The following is a 10,345-nucleotide window of genomic DNA, read 5'->3' on the forward strand; positions in this document are numbered from 1 at the left end:
TTATTTTTTGGTCATATTTGTTGGTGGAATTACAAATAATCATCTGATACGGTGCAGTGTGTGTGTGTGTGTGTGTGTGTGTGTGTGTGTGCGCGCGTGCAGAGAGATCAGGCTTCACCTGCTATGCTGACAAGTTTGAACTGGCTTCTGGGATATTGCAGCAATAAGGACTGTGCTCGTTTCCACGGGCTGCTAAAAGACAGCAACACAAACTGGGTGGCATAAAACAACAGAAGTTTATTGTCTAACCGTTCCAGAGGCTCAACGTCTGAAGTTCAGGGGTGGCACAGCTGGCTCTTTCTGAGGGCTGAGAGAGAAGGTGCTCATGCCTCTCCTTTAGCTCCTGGTGATGACCACAGTTAGCATTTCTCAGCTTGTAGGGACATCACGCCAATCTCTGCCTCATCCTCACGTGGCATTGTCCCTGACCTGTGTGCCCCGTTATGATGCCCCACTATGCCATCATCTTACCTGAGACCCTCCTCGGCTTACTGCTACCTCCCAATGAACCTGCGTTGAAAATGCGCTAACTGCACCCAACACGCCCAACGCCATGGCTCCACCTCGGTCCCCTCCAATGTGCTAACACTCAGCCTAACCTTCTGCACAAAGCCTGCTCTGCAGAAGTGCTGAGCGCCTCCCGTAACTTACTGACTACCCTACTGACCGTGAGAACAGTGGTGTGTGGGAAAGCCTTCCCACCATCGCAGAGAGCATGACGGTGACACATCGTCAGACGGGAGCCATCTGTAGTTGCATCCAGGAACCACCCCATTCCCAAATAAGGTCACATCCCGAGGTACTGGGAGTTGGAATTTCAGCATGACTTTGGGAGGGTGCTGCTCAACCTAGAACAAGAATCAATAATAGATGGTTAAGTAAGTCAAAGAGTAGCCATATTATGGTTTAGATGTGAGGTGTCCCCCAAAAGCTCCTACGTGAGGCAATGCAAGAATTTTGAGAGCTGAAATGATTACATCGTGAGAGGTGCAACCTAATTGGTGGATGAATCCACTGATATGGATTCACTGAGCCATAACTGGAAGCAGGCAGGAATGGCTGAAGAGGGAGGTCACGGGGAGGGTGCCTTTGGGGTTTATATTTTGTCCCTGGTGAGCAGAACTCTCTCTGTTTCCTGGTTGCCACATCCTGAGCTGCTTCCCTCCACCACACCCTTCTGCCAGGTGTTCTGTCTCACCTTGGGCCCAGAGCTATGGAGTTGCTGACCCTGAACTAAACCATTAGCCAAAGTAAACTTTTTCTTTTCTATGTTGTTCTTTTGATCACAGCGAGAAAAAAGCTGACTGAAACACGTGACAAGATCCACGTCAGTGGTCTCCAGACAGCTGGGACCACAGCAATGTGGAGGGCAGATGAGAGGTCAGACCCAGAGGGATGGTGGACTTCTTTAGCTCCCTAGAAAAGTGCCCATGTGACTATGACCCAACACAAACTTCGATCTCATCTCCTCTCCTCTCATCTCCCACAGGTAAGCCCCAACACAATTATAAGCAACTTAATAGAAACAGTCCAAGTTAACAATTATTGTGTGCTTACTGTATTCCAGGCACTGTGCCAAACACCTCATGAATAACATTTCCTTTAACCCCCATAAATACTTTTTGAAGTAGGGTTTTAGTTAACAATCACATACGTGGCAGCTCTGGGTCAAGCAACTTTCTTTCTTTTTTAATTTATTTTTATTGTAAACAAATGGGATACATCTTGTTTCTCTGTTTGTGCATGAAGTAGAGGCATACCATTTGTGTAATCATACATTTACCTAGGGTAATAGTTTTTGATTCATTCTGTTATTTTTTTCTCCCCCCCCCCACCCCTCCCACCCCTCTTTTCCCTCTATACAGTCCCTCCTTCCTCCATTCTGGCCCCCCTCCCACCTCCCATTATGTGTCATCATCCACTTATCAGCGAGATCATTTGTCCTTTGGTTTTTTGAGATTGGCTTATCTTAGCATAATATTCTCCAATTTCATCCATTTGCCTGCAAATGCCATAATCAGCTATGAACATTGTTGTGGCTGTATCTCTGTAGTGTGCTGATTTTAAAGTCCTTTGGGTATAGGCCAAGGAGTGGGATAGCTGGGTCAAATGGTGGGTCCATTCCAAGCTTTCTAAGGAATCTCCACACTGCTTTCCAGAGTGGCTGCACTAATTTGCAGCCCCACCAGCAATGTATGAGTGTACCTTTCTCCCCACATCCTCTCCAACACCTATTGTTGCTTGTATTCTTGATAATCGCCATTCTAATTGGGGTGAGATGGAATCTTAGGGTAGTTTTGATTGGCATTTCTCTTATTACTAAAGATGTGTGTCAAGCAACTTTCTAAGTTTTAACTATTAACTCATTTATCCTCATAGCAATCCAGTGAGGTGAGATCATTACTGTCCCTTTGGTACAGAGAAGGTAACGAAGGTGACAAACTCGGCAGCATGGGGATCGCACCAGGCCGTGAGAGCTTACTCCTGCCCCTGGAAGCATTATTCTGCATACATAAACAGCAATGGGTGATCTCAGCCAAGCCAGAAATTTTTTACTAATGGGAACATGGGTTGATAGAATATGTAGGATGCAGAAAACATGTTATAGTCTTTTGTGTGGGAATGCGTCTCTCTGCCCATGGGAGAGGAGGAGGAAGGGATTGGGTGAGGGGAAAGACAACTCGTGGAGGAAGGAGGTTTCTGTGCTGCTTGCGCTTTGACTATGAGATAAGAGCAGAGATCCTCAAAGCGGCAAAAATGGCCGTGCATACAGGAGACCATGGGCCTCAGATGGTGGAGGTGCTCACGGGGCCTGGGAAGGAGGTTCTCAGGGAGCCGTTGAGCAGGGGCTTCTGAAGATGCCAGTCCTCGGCAGGCACAGCCCCAGTCGGGGCTCTGTCTCTGGGCTCACCTCCCGCCTCCACGCAGCAGCCATTGTGAACTTTCTAGAACACCAATCTGATACGCCACGCCTTGTGTGTGTGTGTGTGTGTGTGTGTGTGTGTGTGTGTCCTCGCTCGCCTCCCCCGTCTCCCTCTCTCTGCGCTCATCATCCCTCTACCTCCTTTCTCACTCCTCCACTGGGTCTCAGCCAGTCTGGACCCTCCCCCAACCACCCCCAAGCTGTCTTAGATCTGCCTCCACTTCTGCATCTGACCCTGTTTGGGCCAAACCCTCTATTTTAATCCCCTAAAACTAACCATCTGAGCTATTTTAAGGGTGTGTTAAGTAGAAGGGAGTGTGTTCTCATTGTTACACAACCTTCTCCAAACCTCTTTTCATCCAGCCAAGAGACCCTGTCCCCATGGACAGCTGACTCACCATCGCCCCTCCCTGGACGCTGGCAGCCACCGTTCCACTTTCTGTCTCTAGGACTTTGACTACTCTAGGTGTCTCCGGACCCCTCCTCGTTTTTAATTGTGTCATGGCTATGTCACGAGTATGGCGTCAGATCCATCATCCCAGTGTGAGTTTTTTTATTTTATTTTAACCTATAGAGGATCCCGCTCTGAGCTCCCATCCTTCTGGGACAGCAGAAATCCCAGCACCTGCCCCAGGGGGTTATGCAGACCTCCTGCATCACCTGGAATGGAGACACCTCCTCCACTCACTGGCCATCTTCAGCCTTCGTAGTCCCCAGAGTCATCCCAGCCTAAAAGGGCCTCCCGGGCCACCTGTCCTTCTGCCTCAAGTTCACACTTGGGGAGCTGGGCCAGGACCCCTAGAGTCTCACTGACTTCTCTAGGTCTGCCTCATCTACCACTTCAAGATCTTTCCATGTTCCCTCTCCTGTATTCCTCGCTCTACTCCTTCATACCCTCAAAGCCCTCTCGCTGAGCCCTGTGCCCCTGGACCCATCTCCCCTACCTTCTGCTGCCCTCAGAGGCCTTCTCTCTCCATTCACCTCTGGGACCCCTGACACCCTTTCTTCAAAGAGCTGGGAACTTTTACAAAAGCCTTTGACTTCTGTTTTCTGCCCCGAAAATATCCCGAGGCAAGGACAGACTCAGGACCCATCGACCTGTTTGTCTGAGGGACTGTAGGGATGGAGCAAAGTACAAAATAATCATCAGAATATTATTTTGCCAAATTTACATGTTATCTTATGGTTTTTCCCCCAACTAAACTGGAAACAGCTACAGAACAGTGTTATATTCCCTCTGCATTTCAAACATCTCTACAATGGAGCAGCTTCTCAACAAAAATAATAGAGATGGATGGACATTGTGCACATTGTGGTAACTCAGGACGTTTAGCCACAAACCTCTCCCCATTGGTGTGCACTCAGAGGCCGGGAAGGCCCCCTTGAGCTCAGGCAGGGGATGTGGAAGTATAATCCTACTACCTATAATATTTATTTTCTCCTTGGGTTTTCCTAACTTAAAAATGTATGCATGGAATGGATAAAGAAACTGTGGTATATATATATACCATGGAATATTACTCAGCTATAAAGAATAATAAAATTATGGCATTTGCAGGCAAATGGATGAAATTGGATAATATCATGTTAAGTGAGATAAGCCGATCTCAAAAATCCAAAAGATGAATGATCTCACTGATAAGTGGATGATGACACATAATGTGGGGTGGGAGGAGGGCAAGAATGGAGGAAGGAGGGACTGTGTAGAGGGAAAAGAGGGGTGGGAGGGGTGGGGGGGAAGGAAAAAATAACGGAATGAATCAAACATCATCACCCTATGTAAATGTATGATTATGCAAATAAATAGTATGCTGTTACTCCATGTACAAACAGAAACAACATGTATCCCTTTTTTTTTTCAATAAAAATAAATTTTAAAAAAACGTCTATTAGGTATATTTTTCCCTGAATATTAAAGTTTTTTGCCAACATTTAAAAAAAATGTATGCATGACTCAAGATTTTAGAATACTAGGAAATTGTATTTTATTTCAAAACCATGGTTTTTTGGGGGAGAAATAAAGGGAAAAGAAGTCATATGGATTTAGACGATGTGGTCTTCTCACTTTACAGGCAGCCTGAACTCTCTGCTCCTCTCTGTGGTTCACGATCCATTTGCTCCAACATGGTACAGGCTCAGTATCCCTTATCTGAAATGCCTGGGACCAGGATGGGTTTAGATTTGGGAATTTTTCCGACATTTGGCTATTCCTGCAGACTTTACTAGTTGGTCATCCCTAATCTAAAAATCTGAAATCCAACATGCTCTGAATTTAAATCTTCCTAAATGTCAATATCGTGCTGGAAATACGTCAGATATGGGAGCATTTCAGGTTTTGGGTTTTCGGATTAGGGATGCTCAGCCTACAGTGACCCAGGCCTGGGAGCTGAACACACAGGTTCTTCCATGGAGCCACGCTCTGGGAAAGAAGAACAAGAGCAAAATGAGAGACTGAATTAATGGATAGAGGATTTCACGTCCAGATTGGGAGCAAAGCCCAGAAGCGCAAGGACATCAGGCTACCTCAAAGCCAGAGGAGAGCTGCCGTTTGTTATGTCTAGTCAGGACACCGGGCAGCCACCGTGTCCTGGGAGCCTTGGCCAATTCTGATGAAAAGAAAGCTCCGTCATGCTGCTGGTCTCCACAGACAGAATCAGCCCCTGCCGCGGAGCAGCATCCAGACGGTTCTCTCTGGCCAGCCATCTGCAATGGCCAACCCTATTAACTGACCCCTGATTCATCCTCTCCCATTCACTTCAAAGGACACCCCATGAGGGAAAGAGACAAAAGGCTGTCAAGGGAACTTGGGGGAAGGGAGGGAACTGGCTAAATAATTAGCCCTGCAACCTTCAAAGTACTCTATAATCATTAATTAATCCACCCAACTGGGGTCTGTGGGCAGATGGACGCTCATCACCCTCCCCGACACGCCCATTGCTAAACGGAGACTGGGGGCTGAGCAAATGTGTCCGGGAGCTGCAGGCCACCTGAGAGGAAAGGGACCAAGACCACAGAGCTTTGGCTTTGAGGTCTGCTCTTATTAAAAATCCACGGAGGACCTGCATGGGGTGGCAAAAGGGACCCAGGAAGCTTTACAGACAGAGTCCACCTGTGGTTAGGGGAACTGGCACCAGTGGGCGGACTCCTATTCCACGGCCATCAAAGGGGTGATAGTTCTGGATGGGCAGGGAGGCTGCCCCTACGTGGGTCTGAACCATTGTTGTATGTCACCCCAGGGAAGGAGGCCCATCCTCAGACCATGAGAACCATCACCCAGATCCACCAACTGTCGCAGCAGCTCCTACTTCAAGCAGAACCTCTGAAGACTCCTGGGCAGCTGCCTAGGACAGAGCGCACCTGCCTCAGCTGCAGGGCTCCCCAGACCTGCCCTGTACCCTTACTGGTGACCTTGGCCATCTGGGGAGATTTTAAATTACTCCATCTATACCTTTCCATAGCACCACTTCTATAATGTATAGTGCTTGCAATAGAGCAGCTGACTAGGATGCAGTTTATGATGTAATCCCTCACTGATGACTTCACACTTCCCAATTCCCTATTTCCATCAAACTTAGGAAGGGAAATGAGTGATAGGTTGAGACATCACCAGGGAGATGGAACACCGATTTCCCAAGATGCACAAGGTATTATTCAAACAGCAAATTCACAGAAATGCCTATCCCTAGGGCACGCATACCCCAAGGTCAATGTCTTAAAATTTTTTGGACTTGATACTAAACTATATGTTAGCAAAACCTACAAGAGTCTGAGAAGTCACATCAAAATGACTAATTATGAGGACTACTATCACTGCTGAAGCTCATGTGGGTCAAGAATGGGACAGAACAGAATTACTGCACTTTGTAGTATTTTCCTTATTCTTTATGCCTAGCTGTGCCTACAAGATGGCTCCCTGTTGTCAAAGCCAGTCTGCCCGTCCTGGGTTTTCCCTTCTACGGGCAGGTTCCATTGAATGTCAGATTTCAGAAGGATGCTCACTGAGGTTGGAATCAAAACAAGACTTTCAGGGCCCCCCTCTGTTGCTATAGCCCTCTTCGGAGTTGGACACCTGCCCGGTCATCCCCAACAAAGTACCTGCCCTCTGGGGCCCCAGCGTTCCTGTCCAGCCTGTCCAGCTCCTGGATGGTCTTCCTGTTACAAGCCCACCATCTCCCGGAGGAACCCACTGTCAACAGAGCGGCCATCAAGTCTTCTATGCCATCACTGCTGATCTTCCATCTTTTTGAGGAGACTTTGCAAGTATCTATTCTAATCCATCCTGAGTCCCAAAAGAGAAAGGTAATGTATACTTCCAGTCCTCTGAGAGCCCCAGAAGAGGCGAATGCATAGATAGAGAATGGAGTGGAGGTTCCCAGGGGCCAGAGGGAGAAGGGCAGAGGAGTTTTTGCATACAAGGCTATAGAGTTTCAGGGAGGGGATGGAAAACTGTTAGCAGTGATGGTCACACTATGTGGTGACTGTGTTTGAGGCCACTTAAATTGGCTATAATAATAGCATTTTTTAAACCTTTGCCATACAGTAAAAAAAGGAATTGCTGGCACATGCTACACCCGGATGAACTTGGAAACGTTGGACAAAGTGGAAGAAACCATTCCTAGAAGGACGACACTGAGCAGTACCCAGAGCAACAGATTCAGAGGCGAGAAGGAGGATGGTGGCCACAGAGGCAGGGCAGTGGGCAGGAGGATGCCCGTGTTCAACGGGTGGGGAGTCTTGGTTAGGAGCACCCAAGAGATGGATGGTGGGGAGGTTGCCCAGTGTTAGGAGGGTGCTTCACGTTCTGAAATGCACACTCACCTAGTTAAAATGGTAAATCATTTGTGTCTTTACATAGAACAATCTTTTTTGGGGGGTGGGGATGTTACCAGGAATTGAACTCAGGGACACTCGACCACTGAGCCACATCCCCAGCCCTGTTTTGTATTTTATTTAGAGACAGGGTCTCGCTGAGTTGCTTAGCACCTTGCTTTTGCTGAGGCTGGCTTTGAACTCACGATCCTCCTGCCTCAGCTTCCCGAGCCGCTGGGATTCCAGGTATACACCACTGAGCCCACCTTTTTCTTAAATGAGGGAGGAGCTATTTGATTCAGCACACCCTGTATAAGGAGTCCCCTTGTAACAGAGACCCAGACTCCTGGTGTGGACATGGTGAGAACCTCGAGGGACCTCTGACCTCTGGGAAAGTGGAAGGACATAACACGCAGGCCACCATGAGGGGCGGTTCTCACAGGGTTCCCTGAAGCACCCAGGTCCCTACAGACTTGGCTGTGCTTGGTGTTCCTCTTTCCAGGGCCACTGCCCCTGCGTTCCTGGCTCAGCCAAGGAGCAGGGTCCTTAGCGGCTGGCATGGTACTGTTCTCATCTCCTGTCTACTTCCACAAACACCCTCTGGTTTTCATTACTAATATCCCTGATTTCAGAAAACTCCATAGTCCTCTCAGTTTACAAACAGATAAGTCATGGTTGCAAGTCTTCAGTGTTCTTAAAAATGAGCATGTCTGTTTAAGATCTGATATTATACATCTATATATAATTTTTAATATCTATATATTTAAAACACCCACACTCCATTTGTCAAGAGCATGCACTTTTTGTTGAGTAAAATGCACTGACAATTCTCCCAGGGCTGCAGAGACCATGGTCACCAAGGCTTCCTCATCCCAGAAAACTCAGCAGCCACTTAGCAACCCAGACAGAACCGCAGTGGCCACCTGCAGACTCAGGCTCCTCCTCACCTTCCCCTTGGGGAACAGCTCTCAAAGCAGGGTCCCTGCCTGCCTGTCCCTGCACAGGGCCGTGCTTGAAGCCACACGGGGTTCTGCAGCCGGTGTGTGTTGCGCTGTGCGGTTAACAAAAGCAGCCATCAGCGCCCTGAGACCTACTCGGAAAATTGCCTGCGATGCTGGGTGGTAGGAACCTCCTGGACAGGACAGGGGCCAGCATGCAGCCTGGTGGCCGCAGGTTGCAGTCAGCGGGCAGCCCAGGCCAGCGTGCCCCGCCCTGTCTGATGCCACTTGCTGCCTCCCAGCCTCCTGCCTGCTGGAGCTTCCACAAGGGCTGGTTCTACGACCAGAGCTGTCGGCTGGAGAGACGGTTTAAAATTCATGACCTTTCCCTTCAGAAATGGATCAGATGAAAGTCCTGGGTCCCTCCCAGCACCCCTCCTTCCCGCCTCTGCCTCCCTCAGCCTTCCTTCCCCATTGTCCTCCAGGGTCTTTTGCATTTGTCCCAGTCATTAATCCCCCCAATAAACCAAAGCCAGATGAAAATGCCCCTGTGGCCGTCCGCCTGCGCACCTGGCTGTCACAGGTATCTGCCTCTGGCAGGTAGGGACGGGCCACCGCAGGTGCAGCTGGGCACAAGAGATAGAGCCGGTTTGGGGCTGAAAGGGAGGCAGGCAGCGAGGGCTGCATGTTCCTTCTTCCAGGAACGGCTCTGCCGTGGGACATCCATCCACCTGGGGCCAGCAGCTGGGAGGTGGGGCCCGCAGGGGCGGCTGCGGAGCTGGCAGCAGCGCCATGCGGCTCGGGTTGCCAGGGAAAATTAAAGAGCAGCGCTCTCGCTTCCTGCCACGAGTCTAGCCAGCGGAGACCCATGGGGTGGAATGTCCTCCGCTGCCCTTTCCTGCAGCCTCTTCCTCTGGGCCTTCCCAGGGCACCCATGGAGAACACCACCTAGCATCCTAATGACGCGGGGGCCCAAGCTCGGTCTCCCGGATGCGAGTTGCCTCGCAGGAGGATGTGGACTCTCCCGCAGTCACCAGCAGAGCAGGAAATGGAAGAGAAGCCAACCCCGCCGACTTCAGGAGCCCGTGGCACACGTGGGGCTTCCCAGCCAGCACAAGAGAGAGCATGCCCATTTCTGGGAAGGAATGATGGGTAACTTTTGGCGAGAACTTACATTTCCCCTGGCCCAATTCTAAATTCTTCACCTGCATCTGCCGGTGGAATCCTCACCTCAGTCTCAGGAGGCAGATCTTAGGAGTCCCAGGCCGAGGTCCATCCGAGCGTCAACTTGACTAGCCCGCCATACCAGCTATGTGGTCAGACACCAGTCTACAGGTAGGGTGGAAGAGGATTTTAGAGAGATTGACATTTAAATCAGTGGTCTTCAAGCAAGGCAGATTAACCAGCGTAATGTGAGAGGGCCTCCTTCCATTAGTCGAAAGCTTTAAGGGGAAACACTGAGGGGCCCCACCCCAGCCCCTTCCTCACAACCCTGCCCAGGCCGGTCCTGCTTCACACAGCCCAGACTTACCCTGCCCAGAGCCTCCATCCTGCCAGACTGCCCCGCACGTCTCAGACCTTCCAGCCTGCACAATCACGGGAGCCCACTCTTTAAGACAAACCTCTGTTGGTTCTGTTTCTCTGGAGAACTCTAATATACTTGTTATGGTTTGAA

General features: G+C 49.5%; 1 long non-coding RNA gene across 2 annotated transcripts; it reads right to left on the reverse strand.

Annotated features, from left to right (window-relative positions):
* Positions 1-242: 242 nt before the first annotated feature.
* On the reverse strand, positions 243-10,345 carry LOC306666741. Of its 2 annotated transcripts, none has more exons than XR_013765389.1 (4): positions 10,202-10,345; positions 9,876-9,999; positions 668-848; positions 243-343 (listed from the first exon to the last, which is right to left on the reverse strand). It is a non-coding gene; the product is annotated as an uncharacterized lncRNA (long non-coding RNA). The 2 variants fall into 2 exon arrangements; XR_013765390.1 differs by having other exon boundaries at positions 284-343; positions 652-848.

This window comes from Sciurus vulgaris (assembly GCF_902686455.1).
Source record: "Sciurus vulgaris genome assembly, chromosome: 7".
Lineage (NCBI taxonomy): Eukaryota > Metazoa > Chordata > Mammalia > Rodentia > Sciuridae > Sciurus > Sciurus vulgaris.